The 14,653-nt window shown below is 44.7% G+C and overlaps 1 long non-coding RNA gene across 1 annotated transcript; it reads right to left on the bottom strand.

Moving 5' to 3' along the window:
- Positions 1 to 9,233: 9,233 nt before the first annotated feature.
- Positions 9,234 to 12,835, bottom strand: LOC146439521 (uncharacterized). The gene is made up of 4 exons (XR_014851268.1): positions 12,514 to 12,835; positions 11,358 to 11,557; positions 10,741 to 10,837; positions 9,234 to 10,490 (listed from the first exon to the last, which is right to left on the bottom strand). It is a non-coding gene; the product is annotated as an uncharacterized LOC146439521 (long non-coding RNA).
- Between the last annotated feature and the right edge of the window lie 1,818 nt (positions 12,836 to 14,653).

Below are 14,653 nucleotides of genomic sequence, written 5' to 3'. Positions count from 1 at the left end.
GCATTTTTGAGGAGGATTTTAAGCTTCTTCACTTTTCAGATGTTTGATATGATTCTCTCAAAGTAAGAAAATCAACTTTATTGTCCTCAGTGTTGTGTACATGCTGTACTGATTTCAGATTAATGAAACACCATGTCAGAGTGAGGCTCAGACCATGTGCATTTTCACAACAGCATCCTGCTCCATATAGAGACTGAAATGGAGCCTCTTGTTGTTTGCACATTTGAAGACAGTACAGAAATGAGAAATCCTTTTTTCTTCCCCAGTCTGCATTGCCTGCCTTTAGAAACATGAGATGGAAAGTGCATGAAACACCCAACAAGCTTAAATGAATGAGACTCCTAACATTAGCTTTTGTGATACTGAATTGCTGCTGATGTGCATGGTTTTCCCACAGAGCGCATATCTCCCCAATTTTTAACAGACAGGCCCCAAACTGATGTTTCCATAGAATCAACATTTCAGACATTTGAGTGCCGTTTCTACATTTAACAAATTTTGTGCAAAACGTTAACTGCTAAAGTGCTCCCAACGCCAAGCATCTTGCTCTACCCTTCAGCTTCTTCAGCAACCAGAGAATAATGGAAACTTTGCAAAGTGTAAACTATTTGTTTGATAACTGTCATATGCTTCAGGAAGATATATTGTCAATAGTTGTCATCTCAGGAGAAATGTTTAACAAGAATGCGTGTTTGTTTAGCAGAGCTAACGAAGACTTGGAAATTGAGCCTTCTCATAACACACATCACACATGGAGTCCCACAGGACCTCACACACCAGATTTGCTTCTCTATATGTGTGTCTCAAGCACAACGCTCTCAAGTTTTATGAAGATTTTTCTCAGGGCTTAATTTGATGCAACTAGCAGCTATTTTTTTAAAACTATCCAGAAATTGCTTGCTTAACAGTTTGCTTCACTGCTACAATGTTTGTGGCTTGAAATTATAATATCCACGCTGTTCCTTTTCTTCAAACATTTGCTTCCAGCTCTGCACTCTGTGTGATGCTCTTTAGTGGCTTCTTCACATGTTCCATTCTCACAAAATAACTTTGCATTTAATTAAATGTACATCTTTTTTGCATCTAAACATCAGGCTTTTATTGACAAGTTTGTTTTGGCAGAGAGGGAGTATGGTGGAGGAAAGCTAATTACAAATTGCTTCTTAAGCTAGGAAAAAAACCACCACAGTATACCAGTGAGTCTTCTGTCAAGGAAGAATGGATGGGAAAGGGTTTACTTCAATGGATAACACAGTAAAGCTTTACACTGGATAGTGTTTTTATGGGTCTCTCTTCTGTAGCACCCATAGAAAAAGACTGCATTACAGCACACTCAACTCATCTTATCTTGCCAATAGCTCTCACCTCTAACCAATGAGGAGATGCAAAGAACTGAAGAGCTAAACAGAGGTTCACCTTCACTGGCTCTGGAGAAGGGGGAAGACATTTTTTGAAAGTTTCAGGGAATATGTCCCTTTCTGTTCTCTCTTCTCCCATTTTCAAAGCACACCCTCTTTTCCACTGTGTTTCTTTTATCTTACACAATTTTCCCTTTCAGGGGAGAAACACCGGTTAATTTGATGGCCTCAGAACTATCCCTGTCAAGACAGCTCAGGCCTGCAAATGCCCAAAATATCTTCCAACACCCAAAAAATCTCTACTTCTAAGCCTCTTTTTTTTTTTCCCAAGATCCCTGCAAATAACTTACTTCTATTCCTTGGCAAGCTTGCAGACTCTGGTCCCACAGCCTCTGCGCTCCCTCAAGCACACAGACTTCTTTCCTTACTACCAGAGCGAACAACCTTGTTCTGCTGATTGCACAAAGATAATGTCACAGATAAAAACAGGCACATCTTTATTTCAGCTGCAACACTGCCCTGCCCAGCACAGAACCCTTTTCACTCCCCAGGACAGGGGAACCTTCTGTCCTCTTTACCTCCACCTGTCTGATTATGGCCTCACTGGGAAACACACTGGCAGTGGCTTTACTTCCACCCACCTCACTAAAACCAATAACTCTCTGTGGTATATTACAAGGATAGCATCATCTGCTTCAAAGCCACTGATACTTCTTCTTGCTGGTTTTTAAATGTTAATTGACAACTTAGCTTGAGATTCACATTGTAAAAAATACATTTTTACTTGAATTCACACCTCAGCCACACTGGAAATTCCTCCTGGTGTCCGTCTGGCACTATGGGCTGCTTTGTGAATTGTGTGTCTAGAACACAATCCATTCTATTGCCATGTTGCCAGAAAGGAAGGAGCAATACCATGTGGAGGACAAAGATACAGGCACATCTAGATAGAGTAATGTGAAATTTCTTTTCCTTTCAAATCTTTTCAAAGACACAGCACTATTTTAAATTCACAGGCAATTGGAAAGGACAACAGTCCTGTATGGTTAATCTCACAGGCAAAAGATAATTAAGATATTCTCTCTGTACTGCTAAGAACATGTAAGTAGAGTTGTCTGATCCTTATTTTGTTTTATGTTTTTGTTTTTTTTTTCCTGGTATAGCCTTTGAGAGGCAACTGCCAAGGGAATTTGTAGCAGTCAAACCTGTGCCAGATCACATCACAGCTGACATCGTACCTCCAGCAGCGGCCTCCTGCTAGATGCTCCGGGCAAAGACAACAACAGAAAGTGCCAAGCCAAACCTTGCTCCCCGTGGGCAATCCCTCATCCTTTCGCTGCAAAAATACAAGGATCACAAAGAAATCAAGGGCACCACTATATAAAACTGTATGAGGACTCAGCTGATTGAAATTCTTAACAAAACTCCTGGTATCTTTCAAAAAGCAGACTTAGGTTAAGCTTCAAGTGAACTGAAGTGGGTTTCTCCTGCCTCTCAAGGAATTAATGGAGCACACACCACTCTCTCTAAGCTACCTACAGGAAAATTTCTTTTAAACCTTCTAGCAATTGATCTGTGCCCTAAGGCAAGTTCAGCTTATTGTGCAGATGAACACAGGATCTTCTGCTCTTCTTTTATTATGATCTATTCTCAAAAAGTTAGCTGCCTATTATCTTGTTTTGCCCTCAACGTAGAGAATTTTGCAGCTTGACCATCACTATATTAATGAGCATCTTCTTATTTTGGGCCTTATTTTTCTCTTCATTTATTTAATATGATGTTATAATTGCCCGAGAGATACCTCTAAAAGGAAGGAATTAGCCTTCCCTCCATATTTCTTAGCTATCCAATAATTATTTTATGATAAATCAAAATGAAATAAGCTCTAGATTTTCAGTAGTTTGTCTTGTCTTGAAATTGTTTTCTGATCAAACACAGGCTTAGATTATAAAGCCAACACCACTGATCATCCTGCCTGATCTTTCCTGTAACACTGTAACTAAAAGTCCACTGTATCAAGTACAGCATCTTTTTTTTTTCTTTTTTAGGGATGTGGAGAAGAGAAAACTGTGTGCTTTGAAAGTTGCGGGTGATAGAGAATCCATCACAGCCCTCAGTAAGTAATTTCAGTGGTTCATTGTCCTCTGTTGCAAATCTACCCTTTAGCTTGCATCTGCCTCATTTCAATTTCTTGCTTTAGGTTTTGTTGTCCTCTGGCAGACCAAGGGCTGATGCATTGCCAGATTTCCTTTCCCAGGGAAGGTGCTGGGGCAGGGCAGGAACCCTTGCTGCTACACTGGAGACAGGCATGTTTCCTTGTTTTTCAGTCCATACTGTAGCTCTGTCAAGCTCCCTGCCCTGAAGCCTGCTCTCCCTTGCAAATTTTGCTCTCTGACAATCGTTGTGTGTAATATGGTTTTTATTTTTCTTCCAGATCACTAATAAAAGTGTTAATGAACTTGGTTCAGGAAGAGATCAGTTTAGAGCCACTTGAAAGATATTTTCTGCTTTCTATTAACTTTGGAGATGTATCAGCTGGTTCCAATCCATCTAGTGTATCTGATATCTTTCAAGCATCTTCATTGACAAATCTCGCAAGACCAAGGCTTCCATGCACAGTCCAAGTGCCTAAGTCACCCAAATATGTAAATTCACATAAAAGAAGAGAGAAATTACATTGCTTGGATAAAATCTATTTCCTTGCTTCCTAATTTGCTGGCAGAAACCATATGACTGCCTTCTAATTCCCTAGAAAGTAAATCTCAGATTAGCTATTGATTCAATAATATTTGTTTGTTGTCACAAGAAAGGAACTTGAAAAAAAAAATTAAAGGTTTAGTGTAGGTAGGAGACTGTGTGGAAGAACATCTGTTCTCATTAAAAGCATCGGTTTATTGCATAGCATTAATTGCCAGTACCAGGACGATACAGCAGTACTTGAGAGTGAAACCACCCAAGGCTCCAATATTTTAACGTCAGCACAGGCTTTCTAAACAGCTGTGAGCAAAATAAAAGTGCTCTTTGCCTGTGTGAATAACATTTCCCAGCAATGCACCTAACGTGGAAAGCAAAGGTGGCTTCTCTAGGAAACAGGAGGAAAAATACGCCTTGTCCAGTAAAACACCCATCACAGCATCACAGCCTTTTTTTTTTTTTCTTTAGGTTTTTCTTTTTCTTTGTTTTCTATTAAGGGGAGGGGGAAGCTGCGAGAAGGCTCAGGCAGAGACAAAAGACAAGATTTGTCTTCAAATAGCAGCACTTAAATGCTAAGCCCCGGCCACGGCAGGTGTTTCAATCCCTGATGAGCAGGTGCAGCAAACTGGCTATTGGGCCTTGCAATGCCCTCCAGCCAGATTAGACCATTCATTCATGGAAAGAAAAGGAATGTGCAAAGCCACTGGGGATCTGGCCAAACGCTGGGTGACTCTCAAGACCGCCAAGCTCTGAAAGTGCCCAAGGCCAAAATAATGGGAGCCTCCACTCTTAATGCCTGCCTTGCATCTGTTGCTCTGTGTCCCTGAGTGAGCCTGGCAGAGCGGCTGCCACCACCCTGAGCCTGCGCCACTCGTGGCCTCATCCTGCACACCATCCCTTGCCAGTACTGCCTCCTGTCCTGAGCAGGGAAACTTGGGCAGGAGGGCGATGAAGGAGGCATGGCTGGGATGCCCTCTTTCCCCCTTTGGGGATGAGGGACCCCACATCCCCTGTCCCAAGGGTGAGGTGTGTGGGCAGCAAGAGGAGCTGCACTGCTGGCGCAGGTGGCACGACTGTGCAGAGCTGCTCACACAGCGCAGGCTCAGCCTCTGCAGCTTGTGCATCTGGGCTCACCCAAAAGTTTAAAGGCTGAGAATTTCTCTTGATTTGCCTCAAGCCTACAGTTTGAACTGGAAAAGCATCATGCCAATGAGTGAGCCCCTCAAGGCACACCCTGATCCATGGGCAGTCCAGGCAGGGTGACATGGGGAGAGGGGCTCCTCAGCAGCAGCCCCCCATCAGGCTGGCTTCCACACCCTGTGTGGAACAGAGGTGATGGGGACACCTGTTTCTCCTAAAACACTGCAAAATTCGAAACAGCTGAGTGCTGTCTGTGTGGGCAGCCACGCCACCAGCAGCTGGGCGTGCCCCTCACAACACCACGGCTCCCAGTGAGGGGGCAGTGTGCCACATGCAGTCCTGGTGGGACACCATGCTCCTGCCCAGGCTGAGGGAGCTGCTGGGTGAGCATCACTCCATGTGGGACAGGCTGCTCTTGGCCATCTTTATGGGTGACCCCTTTCACCTCTTTACCTCCTCCTCAGCCACACAGAGCCTCCAGTATCCCCACTCCTGTCTCCCCACACCCTGAAAAAAATGAGATGACAGCAGGTGTGCTTGAGGCAGACCCCACAATCCTGCATTTCTTATTTGTGGATGGGACGTGTGGTAACCCCAAAGCCAGCAAAGAAATCATATGTATTGGCAAAGGTCAGCCTTCTTCCACCTCCTGCCTATTAGCTCCACCACTACCATTAAAACAGACACCTCATTAACGGCTTGTAATGAGCACCAATAAAGCATGTGCTGGTAAATAATAAATATATGTGGTTATTTGAGATGGCAATTACAAATGTAGCTGATGTTGTTGAATGACTCAGTTCTGGAATGTTATGGTTGGGCAGGATTGCACCAGCTAGTCACAGCTTGGTAACAAGGAGCTGGCAGACTGACCAGGCCTTCCTCCCCCATGGAGGGTGCTGACTGCTTTCCTTCCATTCTCACAGGCAGCTCCGTGGGTGTGATAAACAGCATGTTCTCTGATGCACATTTGTACAGAAAACATCTTACTGCCTGTAATCATGCCAACATATACCTATAGAAATAATTTCTATAAAGAGTCAAGATATGTGGCCAAGATCTGGGAAAGCTCTTGGAAGCATGATGAATTTCAAGCCTCACTTGCTTCATTGGAATGAGTATAGAAGTAGGTAGAGTGTAGGTGTTTGTGGAATAGTCCAAGAGCCCAGAAACACTTTGCAAAGCACAAATTAAGGTCCCAAACCCTCATATAAGTATGCAAAAATGGTGCTGCTTGTTGTTCAGAGAAAGAGCCCATGGAACCTGTGGAACTGAGGAACTAAAGAGCCAAAACCATAATCACACAGTACCTCAGCAGGGACGAGTGTGGCAGCTGGTGATAGGGATGAGGCAGGCAGCTGGATGGCTGCTCCCTGTGCCTGGGAGCCAGCCTGCTGATGTTGTCTACTCCCTGTTCATTTCTTGCCCTTATGGTGTAGCTCCTTGAGGTTTTAAAAATTCAACCTAAACTCCCACAGTGGAAAGTGTAAAAGGTTATTCTGACTGTGACTACACAGGAACTGAAACCCAAAAGACAAGTCTTTTATTCTGGTAAGGGCACTCTCGTGAGCCCTTTGCAAAGCAGTCACCAGCTCAGTCTACGCTGATGTCCCGTGTTTCAGGTCTGTTGGCTTCACTGGGGACCAGAACATCCTGCCAAGCCAGCACAGCTGCAGAGCTCACCCAGGGCAGGCTCAGAGCTGGCTTTGGACACATGCTTTTCCCCAGGTTTTGGGTAACAGCAGCAGGTCTATAGGGAGACTACTACAAAACCGTCTTTGGAGCCATCAGGACAGGCATCTCCATGAAGGAGAATCTTACTCAGACCCCACTGCCTCCAAGCATCCACATGCTGCAAAGGCTGCCCATGGACAAGGCTCTGATGGGTGTGGAAGAGACACCCCATACACAGCCTTCAATTTACCAAGATTGTGCCTCCACCTGATTAAATTACACCTGCTCTGTCTACTGGGTTGAAAAGGAGGGATGGATTTGTCCCAGATGGCCAAAATACTATAAAAAATTCTGTTTCAGTAATCTGCCCTGCAAGTAAGTGCCAAAAAATGCTTAAAAGAGTCTGAACAACTGCAGTTTTGTGAGGCTGGCTCATCAAAGGAAAGTATTTTGAAAATTAATCATGGGCAAAGTAACATGCCTGATTCCCTCAAAAGCAGGGGCAGAAGACAAAGAATACTGGTTCTTCATGCAGCTACCCCCCCAGACTGACCCCCAGGGTTGAATGACACCCTGGAAGAGTGGGAGGGCACGGGGCAGGGACAATTCAGGTCAGCATGCATGGCACAGCAGTGATTTTACTCTGCAATCATAATAAGCATTAGGGGAGAGAGGAAAGGGAAGATCAACAAGCTTTCATAGTGCAAACATATATCCAAGTCTGGCAGCAATGCATCACAGCCATCCTCTCTCAGGCTCTTTGGGTGGGCATGTTTACAGCACAGAGCACAGAGCACTAGCGGGGGCATGAGGAAAGCATCACAGCTGAAGCAAAGAAAAGTTTGGTTAGACCTCCTGAGTTCATCAGAGCATTCCTGATTTTGGGAGGCAGATGACACCTCTCTACAGCAGGCAACCCCTCGTACACTCAGGGTGTGGCAGAGTGTGGTCCTCCCTGTGTCCTGGGGACACAAGCAGCCCTGATCTGCTGGCTCTTCTGCCTTGATACATGGTCTAATGCACGTCTCAAAAAAACTTTTCAAACGACCTGCTTTGTGTACCTCCAAATTCTGATGCAGTAATGAAAAAAAGGTGCAAAGTGGCATGTTTCCCCTTGATTTTTCAGATCCTGTAGATATCTCATGGCTTACATTTTGCATGTTTCTCACCCCTTTCACCTACACAGCCTCTCATCTCTAAGAAACTTCTGTAGCATCAAGTCACTCTACCCCAAGCAGGACCACAGGGCAGATGAACACTTTCTCGTGTATCTACAACGTGCTGACAGGCTGCAGGTTCAGGCACATGGTGCTGTGGGTCATTTTGCACAACCAAAATGTGGCTGCTGAGAGTGAGCTTGGTTTCTTATGGGGCTGGCTTGAATACTTCCAGGCTGCTTCCTTGTAAGCACTTTTACATCCAAAGCACTGCAACTAGAAAGCAAGGCCAAAGAAACCTGGGGCATGAAAAATCCTGACACACTATCATTTTCACTGCCAGTGCTGCAAATGCCTCCTTTGATACGTTCCAGACGGATGCATTATTTGTGCTGTAATCTGCCATGGATTTTGCTCCCCTATTTGTGTAGTATGCCAGGTGCCTTGCTGTTCATGAACCCAGCCCCACTGCTACTAAGGAGCCAGAAAAGCAAACAAGCAGTGGTGACATGCCAGTGGTACAAAACGCTCTCATTTCTGAAGGCCAGCCGTGAGGGCAGGGGCGTAAGGCATGAGCTAATACCCGAACAGCAGCCAAGAGGTTGAATGTACTTTCTCATTTCCTCTGCTTTGGGAGGTTAAAGGTGGGCCTTTCATGTTCCTTAAGTGTAGCTTTGGTTTTGATGACTCAAACTAATCACACATGGTTGGACACCTATATTTATAGTACATTTTGCCTTCTGGTAGCTCTGCCACCACTGGGGAGCTTTCTACCCTTTTAAGGAGGAGCTGGGAGTTATCAGCTAGTTGAAGTTACTTTTGAATTGTAGACTAATTTCAAAAGCTTCATCCTTTTTTCTCCATGTTTGCTTGCTGCTGTGAGCCTGTGACAGCTTGTTTCCTTACCTAGCGAGCTCCTCTCACTCTCATGCTGTCCCCTGCTTATTTGGCAACAAGCTCTGCAGACACAGGACTTGCCCAAGTCCTCCTCCCAGGTCTCCCAGTAACCTTTGCAGGAAGAAGTGTCCCATTAAATGTGAGGTGTTAACTGTTCTCCTGCCTACATATTCCAAGATGTTTCCTGCTCATATTTCAGGAGCGGTCTGCAATGTTGCAACCCCCACTGGGGCCGTTCTGTCAGTCCAAGCATTTAATTAGCTAATTACAACCTGCTGACATGAATACACAGAATATGGTGTTCGAAGAGCAATTTTTTTTTCAATTCATTTATTATTAACCCCCAGTAAACATCTGATATGCTCTTCCCCGAGGGGACAGAGTGGTAATTGGTCCCTTGAACACTGAGTTCCCTTTCTAATCTGCCTGAGCTGAAGCCGAGTGTCACCATCTGTCAGTGTTTGCATATACAGCCCACTGCGCGTTTCACGTGGTGAAAGGGGAGAAAGAGAAAAAGGAAGCAGGAAAATCTCAGGGAAGGATTTTGAATGTAGTCAGGTCCCAGCTCCTCTGCCTGTCACTCACCGCTCGCACATCTGCAGCCGTCCCGGCAGGCGGTGCACAGGGCCCAGATGAAATGCCCTGCCCAGGGTGCTGCGCTAATTGGGCTGCTGTCGTTAGCTCTGCTTTCTTCCCTGCTTCATCAGGCAGCTGTATCATGTCTGAGGCATGGGTGGAAATTACTCTCCCCTCCAGCATTCTGACCAAAGTGCCACAAAGCAGCGATAGCTGGGCTATGTTTTTGGAGGGGACAAGGGTGCTTTACAAATGCAGAATGGTATGGGCACCTGATCCTGGGTGAAGCACCACACTTGGAGACTCTCTGGTGTGCACAAATCTACTCAACGAGGCTTGGCTGGTCCATTCAGCACTACTGGAAGGAAAGAAACTGATGTTTGAGTTAAACCAGCTCCTACAGGTCCCCTCAGTGCTCTTACATTTGGAGCTGTGGCAATGTGAACCAGGATGGAGAGACAATCCCTGCTTCAAAGAGCAAGGAAGGGCACGGGCAGCAGCAGGGAAGTGGGAGCAAGGAGCAGGGGGCTGCAGCAGGGCAGGGCAGCTGCTTCAGTGTGCCAAACATGCACAGCTCAGCTGTCCCCTCCAGCTCAGACACCTTGCTCCCACCACACAAAACTTCCTCCCCAGTAGTGTTAAAAAGGATTAAACCAAACTCCTAGGTATTGACATAAAAACACCCATCAACTCAGCAAACTTCCAGAAGACTTCTTTATGGTATTTTAAAGCACCTAAACATCAATGGTATCCATGCTGCTCCAGTATCTGCTTTCTGTGAATGCAGCACCAATTGCCAAAATGTAGTAAATGGTAGGAAATATCTAGAAAAAGCAACATTTTAGATTTGGATTGTGCCCATAGAGACATTTCTGCTGAATACGATGAGGAGTCTCCCCAGTGGATACTTTGTCTGCAGTATTTTCACAGTGGTGCATGTCAGGGTCCACAGACAGAAAAGCCACAGCGGAAACATAGAAAGAGGCAGGTGAATCTGGGGAAACAAAGGAGTAAGGGAAATTTGGTTATAAGTAACAAAAACTAGCTTATTGTGTCACAAATATTTTCAATATATCAACAACAAAAATACACATCTGTCTTTGAGTTTATGAAAATGTGATTTTCCCACATCTGCCTTGCAGGAAAAAGCAGCAGAATCCAGAGGAAACCGAAAGATAAAAAATAAATAAATGAGAAAAAGAAATAAAATTTGTGTCAAGGGGAAATGGGAGAACACCATGTACCTTGAGCTAGCTGGTTTAAAGGCAGATGACTGTAGACAGCTTGTCTCTGTGCCACTCTGCATAGATGGGGAAAGCTGGTGGTTATCCAGAACTTATCCTGTAAGAGTGAATCAAGCATGGGCAGGTAACCTCACTGCACCTAAGACCACATGTTCAGCCCTGGGAGGAGAAAAAAACTTGTAGAACAGTGGCTGGGTGGTTTAGACAGAGACTAACCTCTGGCTAGACTTCTTTGGCTCCAGAAATTGATGTTATCAGTGCTCTGGCTCTGACCCCAGCATGGCTTTTTTGTATGTGCACGTAGCACTGAACTCATCACAAAGCCAGTTAACAGCACTCTCTATAGCAATGTATTACTTTCTAAATATTTCTGATATAAAGCATATGAAAAAGTTTCTGCTTTAAGAGACCTTGGGGAGCTGTTATTCTTTAGAAAGCCTTGACTTGAAGTTCAGGTATAAACTAGTGATATTTGTCATCCTGAAAGATCATTCAAAGGTGCTAAGGGAAAAACCTGTGCTATGCATGGATCTTGAATCAGAAGGCCAGAAAATGTTGAGTTAATGGATTTCACCTCAGCCTTTAGGTCTGGGAACCAAGTATGAACTTCATCTTACTTCAGAGACATTTGGTTGCTGGATCTGGTCCCTCTCCTCCCAAAAAAGAAAGTTTCCATTCTGATACAATTTTTTTTTGTGTGGTGCAGTACACCAAAGATATGTGCCTGTCTCCTTCTGGGAAATGTTTTCTGTCCAGGTCCTTGTGGATGGGTGGAATGAGCCTCAGCAGGATGACAGCACATCTCCTGAGAGGAACCCTGTAAAACAACCATTTTGGGTGTCAGGGCCTCTCCTTGCACATATCTGCAGGTGCACATTTTGCTCTCCAGCATGGCCTGATATGACACCATCCCATGGGAAGGGAGAAAGCTGCATGTTTCTGCCTTGAGGAGAGTGGCACAGCCATTGCAGTGGGCGAGGGCAGGAAGCTGCTGGATGTGATGCTGCAGAAAACAGCTGCTTTTGGTAATTCACCTAAAGCTGCCCAGGGTGTGGAGGCATCCCCGACACAGCCCAGTGGCCCTGCTGCTTCTCTTCCCTATGTCCAGCTCCCCTGGTAGCTCCACCGGCCACAAAGCAAGGCTCAGGCAGGCACCAGACACTCCCAACTCAATTTTTTAAGCCTTCCTTCCATGGGTAGGGGATTTCCATGCACGACTCTGGTCGCTCTGGATGAGCAGAGGACAGGGCCCTTGTCACAGGCCTTGGCACATTTGTGTTAAGCAGGTTTTGGGTAGGTGCCATGTGCAGATGGATACAGAGCATTTCAGCTGTTCCCTTGTTGTTTGCTGCAACAAAAGGACACAATAATTTCACCAAACCCTGCTGATAGTGCAGAAAATGTTTCTCTTCTTTTTTAGCTGCCCTGGCTTCTTTTTGTCTGCCTTTTTTCCTTTTTTTTTTTTTTTTGTCTTTAATGCGGTATTATTCAAACAGGTTGGCTACTGACAACTGAGATCATGATGGCAAAGACAGTTTAAAAAAATATCATGAATTAATTATTTTCTCCCATGCCTGGCTGTATCACTTATCAGGCCTTCAATGGGAGCACTGGCCCAGCTCCCTTACCACGTGCACACTAATGGCCTGCTCCTCTATTATCCCTTTTGATCAGACACAGGTGGACAACAAGGCCTCCTCCTTGTCTGTTGAAAAAGGTGCACACTGTTGTCACGGTGATTATATCTAATTACATCCCAGTTAATTATCAGACCTGAATAATTATGGCAGAGCTACTCTCCTCCAGAGATAGGTGCATCTTGCAGATGTCACACAACGGTCTCCACAGGGCAATTTCCCAAGACCTTTTGTTGGGGTGTGCTGGCTGCAGGAAGGGGCTGTGGGGGAACTGCTGAGACCCATCAGGGACCAAACAGTCCAGTGGTCTTCACTTGCCCTCCCTAACTCACAGCACACTGGGCTGAGTTGCTTTCTGTTAGACTGGTAACACAGCACACATTTCCCGTCCTGCTGCACCACCAGGGTGGAGGAGGTAGAGAAAAATCAGGAATAAAGTTGAGACCGGGATGAAGGGAGGGGTGGGGAGGAAGAGGTTTTAAGATTTGTTTTATTTCTCTTCATCCTACTCTGATTTGTTTGGTAATAAATTAATTTCCCCAAGTGGAGCCTGTTTTGCCCATGACAGTAATCGGTGAGTGATCTCTCTCCACCCTTATCTCAGCCCATGAACCTTTTGCTGCATTTTCTCTCCCTTGCCCAGCTTAGTAGGAGAGAGTGGCGTTGGTGGACACCTGGCACCCAGCCAGGGTCAACCTACATCAAACCAGTGATCCTTGTGTGTGTGTCCTTATATGTGATGGACTAGATCAGGTGGCAGCAGTCATCTCAAACTCCATGTGTTCATATTGCCTGCAGCTTCTTCTGTAAAGTCTCCTCAGCCTGGATATAGATGTTCCCTGAAAGTTGTGAATATCTCTGACAACCTGAAAACAGAAAACATTTTTTAAAAGATTAATCTATTGGATTTGATGTAATATATGACTGCTTTCACTTCAAAGGCTACTCCAGAGTCTGCACTGTGGGTGAGCACAAGAAAGAAACAGTGGCACAAAAAACACCCTAGACATTTATCTAATGAAATGCATGTGAAGCATGCACAAGTTTGTAACAGTTTGCATTAAACACACTTGAATATTTAATTTCATGCCATAATTTCCTTGCTGTGAATATACAACAGAGACTTCTGTCATAGGTGTTTTCCTAGGTCCTTAAGCCAAAGTTTTGCATCCTCATTGTCACTTAATGAAAAGAAAAATAAATAGCTATCAGCTTCCACATTTCTTGAGTACAATTCTGATATACTCTCTATAGTATAAATGTCAAGCCTTACTTTGAGTCTCAGTATGATCTTGGACTCAGAAGATGCATCTGCATTAACATTTGAATTTGAATCTGAGATGTGATTTTGAACTGTTTCTCCCTGTGATCCTCATGTACCACACTCTGCTTCACAGGGTGGAGGGATCATTTCTATCTAGTGCCTTTCCAGTGGATGAATATAAACCACAGTGCACATGCCAGGAGGGCAACAGATGAGCTGCTGCCACTGAATTCCTGGTTTGTGGGATCAGAGCAGATGTAGTGCCATGTGAAAGTCCCAAGGGCACATAGCATTGGTGGTGGTTCCCAAACATCTGCTATTCACCCCACGAGCCCACTCCTATCATGACAAACCACTTGCTGTTGCAGGTTTAGCAACTGATATCTGTGGCATTGAGATCAATGATATGTGTGCTAAACAATTTCTGTTGTTAATTAGCTCTGCAATTACTAGTTTTCCAATTCGCTCACTCCTCTCTTGTTTCTGAATTGTAACACAGGTCAAATAGGCTTTCTATTTTCTAGCAGTATATCACAACCTGCCTTTATGATGTTTATACAACATCACCACCTTTTCACCTTTTTTAAAATGTAACTGTCCAGTCTTTTCTCAGATGGGAAATTTCACACATCTTTTTCCATTCCTTTCACCTTTCTCTGAACTCTGTCTTGCTCTGGTGCAGGCTTCTTGTGAAACTTGGGAGTATTGGGTGTCCAGTCCTGCATATGTTATTCCAAATGTGAATGCATCATCGACTTACATAATTAATTGCTTGCTTTTACACATTATTCTCTATCCTGTTTCTTTTGCAGTCTAACATCTTGCCTGACCAATAAATTAGAGCTGTGCTCTGCATCCAAATGATCACTGAGACATCCACTGTGACACTCAGCTGCCTTTACCAAGCCACTGCAGGTAATTGAGAGCCCTGTAAGGCATATGAGCACATCCATTTCTTTTCTCCCCTTCAGTGTGCAACATTTTGTCTGAACAGAGCTGAACCGTATGTGAC

The sequence above is a fragment of the Lichenostomus cassidix genome, chromosome 3 (assembly GCF_008360975.1).
Source record: "Lichenostomus cassidix isolate B80296 chromosome 3, HeHo_3.0, whole genome shotgun sequence".
In the NCBI taxonomy this organism is placed as follows: domain Eukaryota; kingdom Metazoa; phylum Chordata; class Aves; order Passeriformes; family Meliphagidae; genus Lichenostomus; species Lichenostomus cassidix.
Note: the sequence above shows the minus strand (reverse complement) of the source record. Positions and strands in the feature narration are given on the sequence as shown.